Source organism: Heliangelus exortis, chromosome 19 (genome assembly GCF_036169615.1).
Source record: "Heliangelus exortis chromosome 19, bHelExo1.hap1, whole genome shotgun sequence".
Lineage (NCBI taxonomy): Eukaryota > Metazoa > Chordata > Aves > Apodiformes > Trochilidae > Heliangelus > Heliangelus exortis.
Window position 1 is genome coordinate 8,115,330 of NC_092440.1, and position 17,783 is coordinate 8,133,112.

At 43.5% G+C, this 17,783-nt stretch overlaps 1 long non-coding RNA gene across 1 annotated transcript; it reads left to right on the top strand.

The window, feature by feature from the left end:
- The first annotated feature begins 2,063 nt into the window (after positions 1–2,063).
- On the top strand, positions 2,064–15,371 carry LOC139804958 (uncharacterized). The gene is made up of 3 exons (XR_011729613.1): positions 2,064–2,178; positions 14,825–14,921; positions 15,205–15,371. It is a non-coding gene; the product is annotated as an uncharacterized lncRNA (long non-coding RNA).
- The last annotated feature ends 2,412 nt before the right edge of the window (positions 15,372–17,783 follow it).

Here is a 17,783-nt window from a genome sequence, read left to right on the forward strand (position 1 = left end):
TCACAGAGGAAAAGGAAGTTTTCTCACCTCCACCCCCCAGGCTCTTCCCCATTATTCCAGCCAAGCGATTTCCAGACTGCACCTGAGCCAGGACAGCCCAGTGCAGGAGGGAGATGCTGCAGCTCTTGCCTGCCAGACAAACAGCTCTTGGCTTTCGTGTGTTTGCTGATCCCAGAGGTGTGGGCAGGGGGTGCAGACAGCTTTGTGGGGGTGCTGTAGGTTGTACAGCCTGCAAGCAGCTCCTGAGTCCCTGCAATTCCTGAGTGAAGGGGATGTGCATGGAATTGGGGATGCTGGGAAAAAACATGAGTGATTCTTCAAGATACTTAAATAATGTTTCATGACTCAAGTGAGATGCTCTCATTAGGCCCTCTGGAGGAGAGTTTGACATTTTCTGTGCCACCTGAAAGATTAAAAGAAAATGCTGTTGGCTCCTACATTGTCTCCTGAAAGGCACAGGGGCTGACAGAAATGTAATTAAATTACCTGCAGCATTCATTTGTTGTCATAGCAGCCCGTACAATGAATATAACAATAATTTCATCTGCAGCTTAGCTTAATGCAGCTTTGCCTAGACCAGCCAGAAGGCAATTTTCTATCTTGTATCTGGCAGAGAGAGAGTTCAAGGGTTCCCATTTCAGTTTTACCAGCAGTGGTCTGTAACAGGGTAAAATCATAGACTGTGCTTTTGCTGCATTCCTCCAACATCAGGCAGCACCTGTGGGTGTCCTCCTGTTATTCAGGAGGTAAGATTAGATGATTGCATTTTCTTGTAGCCTTAAAAATCCCAAAATAGCTGCATCAAATTGTATGCATGTGATGAAAGCAGAGTGCAGTGTGTTTCCTATATTGATTAAGTCCACCAAGAAGATCTGGCTGTGCTGCAAACATAAGCCCTTCATTATGATGGAGCTGTGTTTGAGCTGGGATGTGTGGAGCACAGTAAGGACACAGCAGTGCTGGCACTGAATGAGGGCACAGCAGAGTGGGTAGAAGTTGTATTTTTCTTTTTTTTTTTTTTTTTTTTAACTTGCCAAGTAATGTGTTCCAAACCAAGCTGTTATTGATGGACCCAGGCAGCTCCAAGCATCTCAGGACTGTTGTTAAGTGTGGAATGAGCTCCCTGGCTCAGCTCAATATCCCATCAGCAAGTGGTAGCTGTCACTGTGCTTGGCAGAGAGGGGCCAGCAGACTGTCTCTGCAGCAAGGCTACAGGATTGAATGATCCTCAACACCTGGGTGATGTCTAACACCTACAGGTGGAGCATCCATTAGCTCCAAGAAAGGGTAGCAGGCTGCTGCTAATTTTCATGATTTACCCTTGGGATATGGAGGCCTGTGTCACTGATTTATCACTGTGAGAAACTTCAGGAAAACACTTTACTTACTGGTGTCCTATTTTCTTTGAATTTTTGCTACTATTTATTTACTACTTTCCTCTAGAAGTGACTGTCATTTACCACCTTTCTCCATTAAATAGCCACACAATTCAGACCAGCAGAAGCAACATTTCAAGAAAACAATTAAAAGCAAGTTGAGAATAGAAGAATAAGATAAATGAGACATACAGCATCTGCAAGAAAGCTGTGGCTCCACCTAATACACCTGGGAAATATCCCTTTCTTTTTGTTTCTGTCCATTCCATTCCTTTTTGGCAGCTTTACGGAGCCAAGCTTAATCCTACAATGACTTGTTTTTATCTCACATGTTCAGGAATTCACAATTTAGGAGTGTATAAATACAATGTGAAAAAAAAAAGCTGACTTGTGCATGGCCAAGATAAGCTGATTTCTCAGCTGAGGCTTTCCTGAGCCTGGTGTAAGGAGTATTCCTCAGTATTCAAGCTCAGAGCATTGATGATTTCTCTCTTTGGAGCAACTGTGTGGCTCCAGGCTGAACAGTGCTAAAATGAGTTGTTGCAGCTTGATTATCTGTTGTAACTTCACTTTTTTTCATGTGAACAAACCAAGTCATATATCCAAATGCACAGTGCCTTTCCAGTGATGCTCTCAAATGCTGTAAACAGGTGTATAAATAGTATTTATTCCTATTTTACAGATGAGTTAAGAGGGATGGCAGCAGCAGAAGAGCACAGCTGAGTCTCAAGCCAGGGGTAGCAAGAGTCAGATGTGCTTTTGTCATGATGGATGACACCAAGGAGTATTTCTCTTGAGTTTGGTAAGTATCAAGTAAATATTGCAGGCACTTCTTGCATCAGGTTGAATGTCCTAACACATCTGTCCATCCCTTTGGGCTGACCCAGAAGCTTGTAGAGAACAGCTGTATTCCTTGTATTCTGCTGTGAAGCTCTGGGTCTTTTACAAGACAACAAAGCTCCAGAATCAACAAAGGTTTTGCTTTAAGTTCCATTGCAGAGGCTGCAGGGTTGAAAATGACAAAGAAAGTATTGTGTGGCTTGGCTATCCCACAAATTACTGATTTTCCTGTGATTCACATGCTACATTGAAAAGGCTGTAATCCTCCTTTGGAGGAATATTAAAGCCTAAAATTGAGTAAATGAGTAAATTTGAGATAAATAACCTCCCCCTGAGAGGCACCAGCAGCAGGTTTGTTCACAGCTCTCAGAGGTTTTGGTGGTATTCCATGGGGCTGCAGCTTGTGATGCCTTTAAGTATCATTTTCTGCTACATCAGGGATTGTGGGGCTAGGAAAGAACCAGCCTCCCACATTTCCTTCCCAATCCCAGGACCCCTTGGGTGTTTGGGTTATTGTCTGTTTGGGAGCACAGGAAATGGGGAGCACGTTTCAGAAAGCTGAAACAAGGATTGAATGCCAGCAATGTTTCTGGTCTGACACAAAAATGAAGTTGGTTGTAAAGGAGTAAATTAAAGAAAGACAGAAGCTGAATGATTCAACAGTAAATAGGTCAGGGGACATAACAAGTTAACAAACTCAACTGGATGATTTAATTCAACACAAAGAATGCATCTGTGTGCACTGAATAGTAGGTAAGAACTGACATGACAAGATGGGAAGGCTTCGTTACCCTCTTCTCTTGCCGGGATTTGCTTCAATTATGCCAAAGAATGTTACTTCATTCTTGCCCCAATAACACTGTAGAGGAAATTAAATTACTCACATATAAGAAAAGTGAACTGATTTTGACATCTCTTCTAGGCAAACCTCCTGCTGTATTAGCTCCTAAGCACATTGTCCCTCACTTATGGTCTCATGCATATGTATGATTATCACTCACAGTAAATATAAGCACTTTGTGAGAACACAAATTAACTGCAGAATGTAATGGAGGCTGCCAAGGGTATTTTTTATTGTTGACTATAACATGAAATCCACAATATGAGTACAGGAATGAATGGATTGTGAGGCATGGAGAAATAATCCCATCAAAGTACATCCTGACATCAGAAACCACAAGAGCAAATCTGATGTCACTAGAACCTTGAGCTACTTTTATCGTGCTTTTATTTCATTTCATTTTAAAAGGAGCTTTGGTTTACCTTGAAATTTTTCTTTATATTTTTCTAACTCATTGATTGATGAAAGGAACAATTAAAGACTGTAGAACTAAAATAGATAAATTTAATTTTTTAAGGCTGACGGACCTTAACCTTTGGTTTTAGTTAGATTAATACTGGTGGGTTGTCTCTGACGCAATAGCTCTTTCTTAATATTTGATTGCTTTTTCATTACATTTGCTAGGTTTTTGGAAAGTTTTTTATAGTAAATTTAGCTTCCTCATGACCCTGAAACTAAGGTAAAAGCCTGCAAGGCACAGACTGTTGCACCAATCATCTGCTCTTGCAGACTGTCATTAGGATGAAGCAAACCCATCCCAGACCATACAGCACATAAAACAATGGAGCTTTATTTTTTAAACCCATTACTTTTCCCAGCCCATTTCAAGTGCAGCTCTCTCAACTTTTGCTCTTTCAGTAAACCAGCCTCTGACTTGACCTTCTACTTGACTCCATCCCTCAGCCCAGCAGTACCTCCTCCATCTCCAGAGCTTGCCCACACCAAGGACTGAGCTGGGAAAGGTTTCTGCTGCAGCTGAGTTTTTGGGGTAGATTCACATGGCTTCCATCACTCATAAACTGATGTCCTGGACAGCAAGAGCTGATTTTGAGGTGGCCAATCCTGCATTATTTTCTGTAGTTTGTGCCTTGAGCCTCAGGTTCTTCCTCTGAAGTGGGGATGGAGTTTTCAGGGGTGTTGCTGGACTTTTTGTTTTAAACTCAGTAAAAGAACCAAGAGAGACTCGAGGAGAGCAGGGGAAGGTAGGAAAGCAGTCAGGAGTTACCCAGGTGTAGCAGAAGGGGGTGGGGATTGCTCTGCCTGCCTTTTCCTAAGGAGCACAGCAAGAGCCAAGTCCTCTTTGGGTCATGATGCATCTCCTGCACACAGAGACATGTGGCTGGTGCCAGGCATGTCATTAAAAAGGACCAGATCAGTGAAAAGCAGGCAGCAGCCTTGGGAGGAGGGGGGGGGAAGGAAATGGCAGCATCTTCTCCATCCATGATTGAGTAGATGAGAAGAATGGGAGGAAAATGGAGACAGAGTCCTCAGTTAACTGTAACCTTGTTTTCCTGGTGTTCAGCACCAGAGGGGCCACTGCAGAGCCCAGTTTGGGGTCAGCTCCCTCAGCCCTGAGCAGCTGCTGGTGGAGAGCAGAGCCTGGGGAGGGTGGGAGCAGCTCTGCACCCACAGCATCACCCATCCAAAGGGTTAGAATCCCAAATGCCAAGCATTTTTTAAGAAGACAGGTACAAAATAAATGAAATATAGAAGCTAACAGAGAATGAAAATTCTGCTTGTTTTACCCATCATCATTTTGGTTTCTAAAGCAAAATGAGTTTGGGATGCAGACAATGGGAAACACAGGGGTTTAATGATGCTTACAGCATCCCAGAGGACCACTCAGAGCAAAAAAATAGTGGTGACATCCTTAAAGACAGCAGATGGTTTCTTCAAGGTGACTAATTTTATTGTTTATTGTCTGCTCTGTATACTGCAAGGAATGACATTTAAGAAAGTGCTCAAAGATGTTTTTTCAAAGCACAAAGAAAACAATGAGGAGCCAAATTATCTATACCAGTGACTGTGTCATCACCAGAGCTTGGAGTCTGGTTTAGAGGCAGAACTGGGACAGTGAACTTTCAGGAAACATGGGATACAGAAACAGGCCCTGAGATCCAGGTAGTGATGGAAAAAAAGGCCAAGGATTCCGAGAAAATCTGAGAACTGGAATTCTTTTACATGTCAGATGAAAATAGAGTCTGTGAGAAAAAAAAAATTTTGTTATAAAAGCAAGGTGATGGTATGAAGTTTTTTATTCTAGGGCTTTTTTCATTTTTTCAGGAGGATGAAATACCATTCAAAAGCCTTCCTTTCCCAAGATATTTCAAAGCTTCCAGATCCGGCCAAAAAAAAAAATAGACAGTGGAGTAACACCCAGAAAGTGTCTTTAAATCTCCTGTAAGCTCATGTTCAAAACTTCATCAGTACTGAAGATTTGAATGAATTCATATTTGCCAAAATCTTCCAATTAATTTTCAGGGTCTAGGTGGTGTGTTGGTTTTATTTATTTTTTTTTTTTAATTTTTCCTCTTCATTTTCATATTCTTCCTTCAGTTTCTGTCCCAACAGCTACCTGTCACTTCTCCAGGGAAGTTTTAACTCCAAATAGTAATTCAACTGTGACCTTTTCCACAGGTAAAAACCTTACTGCTCACCTAGTGCAAATTATTTTGAGCCTGTACCTCCCTGATGCTCTGGCCAAAGCTGTCTGCTGCCAGTGGTTTTGACCATTTTGTTCTGACTCTGCAGTCAGATTTGAAGCCTGTAAAGCAGGCTTTTTAGGCAGAAAACAAAAAAAAACCAAAAAAAAAACCAAAACACACAACACTCCCTAAAGGCAGAAGGAAGGAAATATCTAACTTTTTGGTTCAGCTTTTTATTTTTTCAGAGTTACTTCTGGAAGGATGGTGGAAAGGTCACAGCAGAATTACAGAATTGTCTCCATAAATCAAGAGATAGTATGAGCTGCTTTAAAAGCAACTTTTCAGGATAAAAAGATAAAACATAATCAAAGACAAGTTTTTCTCTTTGTACCTGAAAGGCCATGCAGAATTACAGCCTTGAGAAGGATGGAGGCAGAGACAGCCTCTTAGCCCAGGCAGAGCATCTCCCTTCAGCTGGGGCTCCCAGCTCCTCACCTACATGGTCAGAGTGCTGCACTTCAGGAGATCAACTGTATTATTTACTATATTTGGAAATTATTTTTATGAAATCCCTCAGGGAGCCCATCCTGCATAGGTGTCAGGGACCACCACAAAAAATTTAGACCTGTTTTTATTTTTCCATGCTGTAACATGTGACAAGATATGGCTTTTCTTGGAGCAGAAAGCATGAGGTGGAGTCATGTCCTGAGAGAAACCCGTGAGATATTAAATTAAAAAGAAGCAGCAGGAAGGCAGGGAAAACACAGGCTTTGGGGTTATTGCTTTTATTTTTAATACATAATACATGAGGCCCAGAGTGAGAGGTTGGCAGCTGGCAACAAGAAAAGCAGAAGCCACCCCTATCCAGTGTGCTGGTGAAAATTGGTTGGGGAAACACAAACATGGAACCTAAACTAGAAGTATCTCACCAGAAGAGTTATGTGGAAGTCAAATGCTAGCAGAGAGGGAACTGGGTATTGAAAACCAAGAGACATCATTAGGAATGGTTGAATGTGGAGCTGGGACTTCCAAAGGGTGGGCTTGGCCCCTGGTTCAGATGGATCCTGTCTTAATATCACACCTCAGTGGAGGGTATGACCAAACCTGCCAAGACATGTTTGGGTATGTGGTTGGCTTTTTTTTTTAATTGTCAAAATAGTAAATTTTGTGGCTCTGGCAGTGAGAAAGAAAGTGGGTGGAAACATCATTTAAATATATTAAAATGCCAAAGAGAGTGAAAACTCCTTTCACACAGTAAGAAGCTATTATAATTAGGACTTCTGAGATAATTAAGGATGGGAAGATTTGGGGTTGAGTGACTGGTGTGATTTAACAGGCTGGAGCATAAGTAGCTATGGAGGAGAGTGGAATCCCACTGGATTATAGTGTGATGATAGTGCTGTCATCTCCCATCAGTCTCCCAGTTTTGGGTTCACATATCCCAGGTGAGGAAGGACAGCAGCTTTTTTTCATGGGGTCATCTTTGAGACTTAGGTGTAGGTCCTTAGCAGACCTACTAATCTGTTCACCTGAGCACATGCAGTCTGGAAAAGCACACATTGCCTTAGTTAAACTCTGTTTAAGCCTTTTTTCCTAATTGACTTACAACTGCTGTACTGCAAGAGTTTTAACACTGGGAATGAAGATTACATGTGATTAGATAAGCAGTTTAAAAGCTCAGAGGGCTGAATCGTTGCATTTGTTAATGCTCACTCATTTATCTTTGTGCTTTATTTATTATGATACAGTCCACAAAACCTCTGTAAAATTGATTCACAAAGAAAAGCTCGTTACTTGAGAAAAACAAAAAAAGTACATCACTCTCTTAATTAGTTGAGTTTCTGTCTCTTGCAGGGAGGGCTCTTGCCAAGCCCCAGGTGTGGCTCTGAGGGTCAGAGCTCTCTGGGCACCCACCATGGCAGCTGCTCCCTCTTTTCCACTCTGATGGATCCTCTCAGGGAGAATCACAGGTATAGGTGGATAATTTAAACTGGTATTTCAAACCATTAAGGCTGATTAATTTTTAGACCAGTTTCTATTCTAAAAACACTTGTTTTAGGAGCATGGCACCCTGCCTTTAAATGCAAGGACAAATCTTCCTGTCCTTCCTCTGTTTGAAGGGAAGGGTGAAGGTTTATGCTTTGTTTCATTCCCCTGACTGAGAAGAGATCACACTGAACTGTAAAGAAGGACTCAGTTTTTAGCCTTCTGTATACATTTTTTTTAAGAAGTGGGAAATTAGAAGTAATGACTTGGGCATTGTGTGTTTGCACATTCAGTGAGCCATAATAAATCTTTACACTGAAGTGTCGGAAGTATTAAATCACTCTGGAGAAGCTTGTCCTTGTTCTTCACTGCAGAGACAATAGGATTTTAATAAACAATATCTTTGATTAGGTTCAGCAGAAAAGCCAAGGATAACTAAGGGTTTGTATCTGTCAAGAGATTCAGCAAGAATCCTTGTAATTCACCTTGACTGCAAAAGCTCTTACAAATGCACATGAGACTTGATAATAGGTTTTAGGTGTGAGAGAGAGGGGCTTTCTCTGAGTCTCTACATTTGTACTGCTGGAAACCTACCCGCACAGCAATAAAACCTTTTTTGATTTTTTTTGTTTTTTTCCCCAGCACGTTCTTGAACAATACAGAAATATTAATATCCCACCCAAAGTTTGTGATCTGTAAAATGGAAGTGTCTTTCCAAACACAAGTACAGCCCAACATCAGTGCATTAAAGCAAAAGCAGTGTCAGTGATGCCCATAATTCACAGGGTCACCTAGGGAGCTGTTATCTGCCAGGGAAAGGCTGTTGGAGTGCTGTGATGCTCTCCTTGCCATGCACAGCTGAGTTCAAGGACTTGGTGTTTGCTCTCACCACACAAAGCCAGCAGCTCCCCTCATCCTAACATCAAGTGAGGACCAGGAAATAAAAAACCTAACTGGCTGATACGTGGCAGATGGCAAAGAAGACCTTGCCCTGCTTGGAATTTCAGTAACATGGTACTGGCTGAGGATGCAGGATGGTGTTGAGTGTGGTGCTCAGGAGCTGCTGCTGAAGCAGAAATGCTTCCTGGCTTGCCCAAGCAAGTAAATATAACACTGAAGCTTTTCAGTGCCATTAAAAATTGGTATGTTTTAGGTCAGTTGCCACAGACTTTGCTCCCTTTGGGTACCAAGATGACCAAAGCCTGAAGCAGCTGCTGTGACAGATGTGGCTGATAGGAGTGCAGGGCTGGAACCCTCACCCAGCCCTGTGGGAGAGCACTGTCTACAATGCCTGGTGCTCATTTTAATTCTGCCATTCCAGCCCCACAATGTCACTGCTTGTTCCTCTGTACCTTCATACACTGCAAAAAGAAGACTTTCAGCCACAGCTGTTATGTGTTGCTGTGCTCCAGACACCAGAGAGTGGAATACACCATGCACAGCAGTGCCATCCCCTTTCAAAAAAATGAATCTCTTCTTAAATACAGTGGCCTGAGAGAATATGGTGATAGCCCAGACAACAAATGCTTATTATGATCAGTGGAGTCATGTTCCTTAAAGAAGAAAAAGCAACTCATGAAAAAATTGCCAAGGAAAAATGAGACTTGACGGGCTGAACTGGCTTGATGAGCAGTAATGATACGAAGCCACCAAAACAGATTTGCAAAATGCACTTGGGCTTAATTTTAAACTTGCTTAATATTCTCATGATATCTGTAGAAGGTTCCAAGGCAGACTTTGCACTGCTTTATTATTATTATTTATGTTCCAGTCATGGAGAAAAGACCTGGAATATGCAGCCAGTACTTAAACTGAAAGAAATGCTCAGAATGAAAGTGGGCAAAGAAGACTGAGAGCTTTTGTTTCAGAATAGTGACTGTCCCAATGGGATAATTAATTTCCCTTAGAGCAGCTTGTTATTTTTCATAGATATTATACTTATGCAGATTTAACTGTAGAAATATTATATTGTAATTTCTCCAGTGTGATGCAGCTCTAATTACTCACTGCTCAGAGCATGAAATGGAAATAAAAGATGAACAGCAAGTTACTTTTTATTTTAAAAATTAAGAAGAAAGAGAACTTCTAGAAGAAGAAAAACAGACCATCATATCAGATGAGGAAAACAGATAAATTTCATGGCTAGAAGAGATGCAGTAATTCTATTGTTCTGAGGGTGAAGTTGCCAAAGGTGAGCTACAGCCTGAAAAGAGGTTATTTACACCTGCTACAGGGGGATGAAAGAATCAGACCCTGAAGAACATGCTACTGAGTACAAGAGCTAATGCACTGTGCTTCTGTCACCTGTTTCTTTGGATTTACTCCTAACCTGGCTATTTGCATTACTTCCAACAAAGCTTTTCCAAGCCAAAGGGTGCTTTGGTTCCCACTGGGCTGGTTGGCTTCAGGCTGCTGGAGCAAATGTGCTCCCAGGACTGCATCTCTCAAGCACTTCAGACAACAAATCATGTTCTCAGGCTCCTGGTTCTGTGTCTGTCACACCTCTGCTTTGTATCTAGGTATTATGCTGTACTCTTTCAGTAATCCAATCATTTTTCCTATGAAAACCATTTTCTTCCTCATTTTTCCTTGCCTTTCCAAGGCAGTATGCAACAAAGTGCTGAAGTCTGTCAGTACCTGAAAACATACGAAGCTCCTGATCCCTCTGCAGGTTGGAGCAAGAGTGCTCCATGCAAACAAATTCTTGAGAGTTTCACTACATCTGGTGAACAGTTTGGGTGCTGCCTCCTGCCAAAAGCCTTCATGCATCTGGGGGTGAGCACAGAGCAGTGGGAAAAGTTCCCTACCTTCCACACGCTGCTGCAGCCAGTTTGCATCATGGTTTGCCCCACTGGAATTGCAGAAACCTTGGTCATGCCCCTACAGCAAATCCTAGGAATGGAAGGAGCAAATCCAGCAGGTTTTACCCTGAGAAGCACCCATACAGATCACTGGGAAAGGCTTGTGACAAATGGCTCCCATTGGCTCTGAAGCATCCATCACCAGCAGTGCTGCTGAGGCAGCAATTAAGGAGGTGATCAGAGCACTGGCCATCAAGGTGCCATGGGACACTGACTGGGAAGTCACAGCATCTGGTTGTCAGGATCTTAGAAATGAGATGCATTTGATGCCACTAGATCCAGACCTGCCAGGTTGCTGTCACATAATGATCATCAAGTAAATGTCTGTGGAAATAGTTTTTCCCTCTCTCAGCTGCACAACCTTTCAAACAACCTGATGCCAGTGGAGCTTTTCCTAGGAGCTTGCACACTTTCCCTCCCTGCCTTCTGGTCTCCTTCTGCACTTAGATCTTGGGCACAGGTATTGAGGATGTTGGACCTAATGGCAAAAATCAGCAAGGTCTTCTACCTCCTACCCTCACTTCTGACCAGGCACTCCTACACCCCTCCACCACCAAAAAGGAAAGTGAAATTGCTGCCCACTGTCTCTGCTGAGTGTCTCACAGCACCCACCAACCACCATCACAAACCCATCTCACTTCCATCACCTGCCTGACCTTTAGATGCAAATGCCTCCAGCTCCAGGCAGCAGAAAAGGCTCCTTTGTTAAGAACAAGCATTGCTTTTATAAGCAGGGAGCTGAAAAAACATTTCATTAGAAATCTTACACATGATTTCAAGATTGAAGAGTTTGATTCAAAATATTGTTGTTTTCCATAAATAAGCCTCAGCTGCCATATGACAGGAAAAAGCCTTTATCAGCAGCCCTAAGGCTCTCTTCCCTTCTCCTCTCTCTATCAGGTAGCTAGGTAGCTCACCTTTAGGAAAAAACAAAAAAAAATGAGTAAAATCTTTAAACTGTTCATGAGAACTGGGACAAGATATCAAGGTTATGGTTCACAATAGGATTTTACTCCTTGTTCATCCCCATGACAAGCCATGAAGCAGGAGGAAAGCCTATAGGAAAGCCTATAGGCACACACAGAGTGCCAAATGACACACAGCAGGTCCCAAATGACCCCAGGTTGCCCAGTGGCCACCCCACTGTCACCAGTTGTTCACTTCCCCCAGGGCTATGTGTGGTCTGTGGACAGAGCAGCTGCTCCCAGGGTCAGGTGATGGGGATGCTGAGTTTCCTCCCTCACATCTCTTGAATTCAGAAATCTGGTTAAGCTGTGCCAGGAGGAGGTGTGAATTCTTTTTTGCTGGCTCCTCCAAGAGAATTGGTACCTCTTGGGCTCCAAGGGCAGAGCCAGAGCCTGCTCCACAGCCCACAGTGGGTTGGGTGCTCTCACTGATGGAAAAATGACTGAATTACTGGCCAAAAATCTTACCCAGCTCAAACCAGCCCTGCAAGGGTGAACTTGCCATCACTGCGTGCCTGCAAAAGGCAGGTTCCCTGGGGAGCTGCTGCATGGAGCTTGTTTATTGAGGTTCTGCAAATAGGTCAAGGATGTGGCCCCTGCACAAACACAGCTAATTAAATGTACAAATCCAATAAAAATAAATACGCCACTTTAATATGCGGGTCCTGCTGTTCCCAAAGATAATAGGATGTGAGTTGGTTGCTGCAGCTACAACAATAATGGCAAAGAAAGCCAGGATAGCCCAGGGGAGGAATAACCTCCCCACCCTGTCCTGCTCCAGCCTCTGCTGCAGTTGGCTTCCCCAGGCTGCTGTGTGTGGGTTGGGTGAGGACAGTCAGCCCTTCTATGGCCATTAACTCTCTTCTGCCTTATTTCCTTACTGTTTTGCCTTCAGTACTATTTTATTCATATTGACACCAAAAATAAAACAACAAAAAAAATCCGACTCATCAGCTGAGCTTTTCCCAGTTGATGGGGTCACCGTACATGGCAAGAAAAAAAAAATATAATTAAAATAAAACCAAAAGCCTACCCCTCAGCTCTGGACAGACAGCTCAGGTTGCTGTGTGAAAGCCCACTCGAGTCAGGCATGCTGCTGTTTTGCAGCTGGTGGGGTAAAGTAGTTCATTAAAAGCTCATTTACTGTTCTCAGAATAAAGTCCCTGAATTCTCTTGCTGTTCACTTTGCCATCACAGCAGTGTCACTAAGTCCTGCAGGGGGGGGTGGGAAACAAACAGCAAAACCACCCAGACTGAAAAAGTAAAAGCAAAGCAGACTCCTTCTAAGGTTTTTGTAAAAAATGAAAAGATAAAATTCCAAGAATTCATGTTTACAGCAGTTGTATCAAATGTAAGGCGTGCAACCGAGCACATCCATAGCACAGACAGGAATTAAACAGCAAATTGAATGCCATGATTCAATTCTCACCTAACAACAGCTGTAACAAGGGCAGGAAATGGAATTCCTTGACTCAGTTGTGATACAATACTCTTGAAAAATTTCTGTTATAAGATAAAGCCTTACTGCCTCTGTGTGACTGAAGGAAAAAAATGTTCCTTTCCCCCCACTAGTGCAGCACTTTCCTTCAGGTCACTCCAGGACCTAACAAGTCCACTCAGATGCTGGGTGTGAAGGCAGCAGCTACCAATGGTGCAGTGTGTAATGTAGTTGCTGTAATTAATTAGTTTTTGAAACCAGCACTGCATCAGGAACTCCTCAAGCTGGATCATTATGCATATAACGGTCTAATTGCAACATGGTCATGTTCTGTTTCATTTTTTTCCTCACTTTTTTTTATTGTTAATATGCTTGTTAAATAGTGACAAATACAAATGCATATAGCAAGAAAATGAAATGCAAATGTTATTTCCATGCTTAAAAAAAAAAGCCAAACAAAGGCCCTACTGTGTTTTTTTTCTTCTGTTACCATTCTGTGCTGGTCTTAGGAACTGTGCTTCCAGGATAAAAATGCAGCATATTACTTGGATTATAAACTAACTAGAATAAGATAAAGGGTTTGGCCTTTATAAAAAAAATATACATATATGTTATAAATGTGATGTAGGAAAGGGGGGAGGAGGAAGAAACTGAGTGTCTGTTGTTTAGCATCAGCCTTATTTTAGAGAAATTTAAGAGCTAACTGGGCAGCAAGGAAAGAAAATGCACACTTTCATCCATGACATAGCCTGCTTACTTCCCTTTATTGTCTTTGTAGCAAATACATTGGTAGCATTTCTTCCAAAGTCCTGATTAACTTTACTGGTGTGTCATTTAACTATTACTGGTGTATTTATTTGTGAAAACAAATAGAGGGAGAAGCAGTGTCAGGCACCGCAGGATGTATTTGTGGTTTGGCAGTACCCCAGGTTTTCTTTTTTTACGGTAAATAAATGGGCAAGAGCTGTAATCTGAGAGTAAATCCTTTGCTTCAAACCTAATCAGGACAGGGTTAATGTGGGAATGCTTTCCAAACTGTAAGGGAAGCAAAATCCACCAAATTTCAAGAGATGATAAATACTTGTCCAAGAAGCCTGGGGTTTGGCTGAGCACAAATCACATATGAGGTGACAGAGTGGAGGTCCTAGAGCTGGGAGGGAGGGCCCCAACCAGAAATTAAACTGTCAGCACATCAAAACACACCTGGCCATAGAAGCAGCATCTCCTTGCCTTTGGGCTGCATGTCCCCACACATGCAGGGACAAACAGGCTGAGAGGGGACAGCCAGCAGACATAAAATGCATCCCCTTCAGTGAACCCATTGCCAAGGGCCCCAGCACCCTGTTCAGACAGAGCAGGAGCTGGCTGGGGCCGGCACTCTCACTATTAAAAGGAAATAATCCATTAAATGTGCCTCTTGATGTCCTCTCATTTTTGCTGCTGATCCCAGCCCAGCTCTGCAAGCTGAGGGAATTAGTGATCAGAGCAGCAGAATGTGACCTCTGAGTCCTCAGCAGGGAGAGCAGGTACCTGCAAAGCCTGCAATTTGCTACCCATCAAAGAGCTGTGGATGGCATGGCAGATCCCAAATTACAGTGCAAGCAGGAACTGAAGGTTTTATGGGAGAAATTATTATTGTCAGGGTTTTATGGAGAAAATAACCCCGTACAATGTATTTTAGGGTAGTAGTTTAGACAGGAGCTTGATATCATCATAAAACATAAGAGGAAAACTTGAGGCATTTTAAAAAAATGAGGGGAAAATCGGGAGTGAATTACTGCTGCCTCACCTTTCCTGGTTATTTGTTGTCTTAAATAGTATGTGTGTGCCTGTGTGTGAATTTCTAAACATATTTCTTTAATTCTTTTTTAGATAGATTTTACAAATAGAAGAGCTCACAGTGTTGCTGTATGAAACAGCAAAAAAAATGAATGCATCTGTGTTTCCAAGCACCAGCTGGAGGATACAGGTAAATAAACACATTGCTGCAGAAGATGAAGGGTGCAAAGTTCCCTTTGAAAACTTCCTACCCTTCCTCCTCTGTGTCACAGAAGCCACTACAGCCCTGCCAGTGCAGGCACGTGCTCCCAGCAGTATGGTTGATTTGTTCTGGGAGGCAGACAGCAATATCCAGGGCTGTAAAATGCTGACCCACGTGTGTTTCAGCATGGAGGCAGTCAGGTGCTCCATGGAGCTGATGTGGGTTAAACTCTGTATGGCTTCCATGTCTCATAATTGAATGTCATAAACAGGTGTCCTCCAGACAGCCTGGAAAAGGAACTGAAATGTCAGCATTTCCTCAGCCTCATTATCCAGACACATTTTGTCAAGGACTTCTGAAGGAAAGCAAGAGGTCCAGTTGCATGGGGTGAAGGTGTGTAAGGGTCAACCATCTCATTTCTCTAAGGTGGGAGGCTAGGAGGTGGTAAAACAGCTAATTTGGGGAGCTGCACACAAGTGGGAGTTTATGGGACTGGTTTGAGCTTTTTCTTGCTTATTTGTAGGAGGCTGATTGTTCATGTTAAGGTCCATGCATGGCAGGTCCAAGAAACACTGTAATTAGCTCTGCTCCCTCAGTGCTCGCTGGTGGATCAACAGCAGTTTGTGTCTGTAAAAGAAGACTTGAAAGAAAGTCTAAAACCTATTCAAGCAACTTTCTAGGATGGGTTCCCTCTCCTTTCAAAGGTGTGATTAGGATCCACTACTGTTTTGAGACTCTAGTCCAACATTTTCCATGCTGATCACTAACTGAGTGGGAAGCTGATGAATGAAAGTGTCTGACTGACACAGAGAGATGCCAAGGGATTTCACCCTTCAGTGAACTCTTGCAGCTTTCCAAGGTTTCTCTCAGTCTCAAAGTCCAGCTTTATAACTTCTGCTGGAAGCTTTGAATTATAAAATACTGCTTCTCGGTGCAGGATTTGAGGGCAAAGCAGAGCTGGGCATCTCCCAGGGATGTGAAGTTGCCACTTTCAATCTCACAGGCAAAAAAGAAACCCATGAGATGTTGTGGGCTGGCTGTGGTATGTCACACCTACATAAACACAGCACAGCTGATTGTATTTCTAGAGGTAAGGACAATTTCTAGGTGGTTTAAGCCAGCCTGGATGTGGGTTTCAGTGGGGCTATGCTGATTTCTCTCATTTAAAGCTGCAGCTCCCAGGGTATCTTCATGGCATAACCCTTTCCCAACAAGCTGTCAGCCAGTAGCATGAGTTATTTCAATGGCTACATCACCTCAGACAAAGCCTCACCATCTGCTCTAGTCTCTAATTACAAATGCAGAAAACATAATTCACAATCAAATCACATAAAAAGGGAAAGAAAATGAGCAATTAAAATGCACATTCTGCCAGGCAAATCAACCCTCCCTCCCCAGCCACACTGTTCCCACTACTGCTCTTGTAGGCAGGGTCAGAATTAGTCCCAAACCACTGGAGACTTCAGTCCTGCAGGTTCACTGACAGCAGCCACCCAGCCTTGACCTTTTTTTCTCCCAGGGACCCTCTTCAGCTCCAGCCTGCTGCTGTATTTACTGGTGGCTTGCTAACCCTTAGGATCATTTTTCCAATGTACAGATGTATCTTTGTTATTTCCCACCCTCTGCCTCAATTCTGGGGTCCTCCTGGCTCAGAAGTCACTGGGGGGAATAAGCAGGGACTGCTGGTGGTGCATTTGCCAGCAAACACCCTGGTTGTTGCATTTAGTGAAGGTACCATCCACTCTGAGTGTTGTACTGAAATGTGCATTAACATCCAAGCATCACTTATGCTCTTACAGTTTCTTCCATGTTCAAAGTCTCCTTCTTTAATCAGATGGTTTGGAAGGGCTGAAATGCAGCTGTAAGGCCAGAGTGAAGGGGGATTCTTGGAGAGGAAGCTGGGGGGAAGCATTTGACCATACCCCCAGGTACCTGACACACCAGGTAGAGGACATTTAGCTGCCAGTTAGTTTGTCCATCACTGATGAAGAAGCTTTTAGGAGCAGCCTGAAGACCCCTCCTGTCCATCCCAGAGGATCAGGGTCAGCATGAACATGGTGCAGAACATGGGAAGAAAAACCTTCACTCTATTAATGTCACTCAGGTAATTCAAAGCTCTTCATCTGACACATCCACAGAGCCTTCTTGTGGCACATACTCCCACTCCTGCAGAGGTGAGATTAAACCCTTTGCAATCCAGCACTACACTTTGATCTTCCTTCTCTCTCATCCCTGCTCAAAGCCTGTAAAAGTCTCTCTTTTTGGCCAACCTCAGTTGTCACTGGTGGGCTCAAGGAACACAGAGCAGATGGTCCCTGCTGCCCTCTCCTTGTGTCTCTCACTTGTATGGCACAGCCACAGGAGGCCAAAGGGATTGCCCTTAGCATGGGGGACATGCTGTGGCACTGCCATTGCTGGGGCTTCATCTGGGCTCATCTTGTGGAGCACAACTCCAGCAACAAGGCACAGGCTGAGGGGGGGTCCCTGGTCCCACCCCCAGCACTGCAGCAGCCTGGTGCATGGCTTTGAAAGCAGCTCCATAGCTGCCTCTCTCAGGAAGCAGCATTTGCCATCAGACCTGCAGCAGCCTTCTCTGTCTGAGACAGCTCCCAAGGGACATCAGGGCCTCAACCAAAAGCCAAGGGTCACATCACTGGTGGTGGCAGATGGGAACTGGTGGCCAGCAGATTGATGGGGCCATTAGTCAGCTTGCTATTAAGGGATGAGTTGGTCGACCAGCTGCCTGGCTGCAGAGCCTGTGACACACAGCTCCATGTGTCAGAAACAAGGCAAAGGAGAGTCCTGGCCACTCACAAAATGCAGGGGGGACCCCCCTTCTCTTTCCTTCAC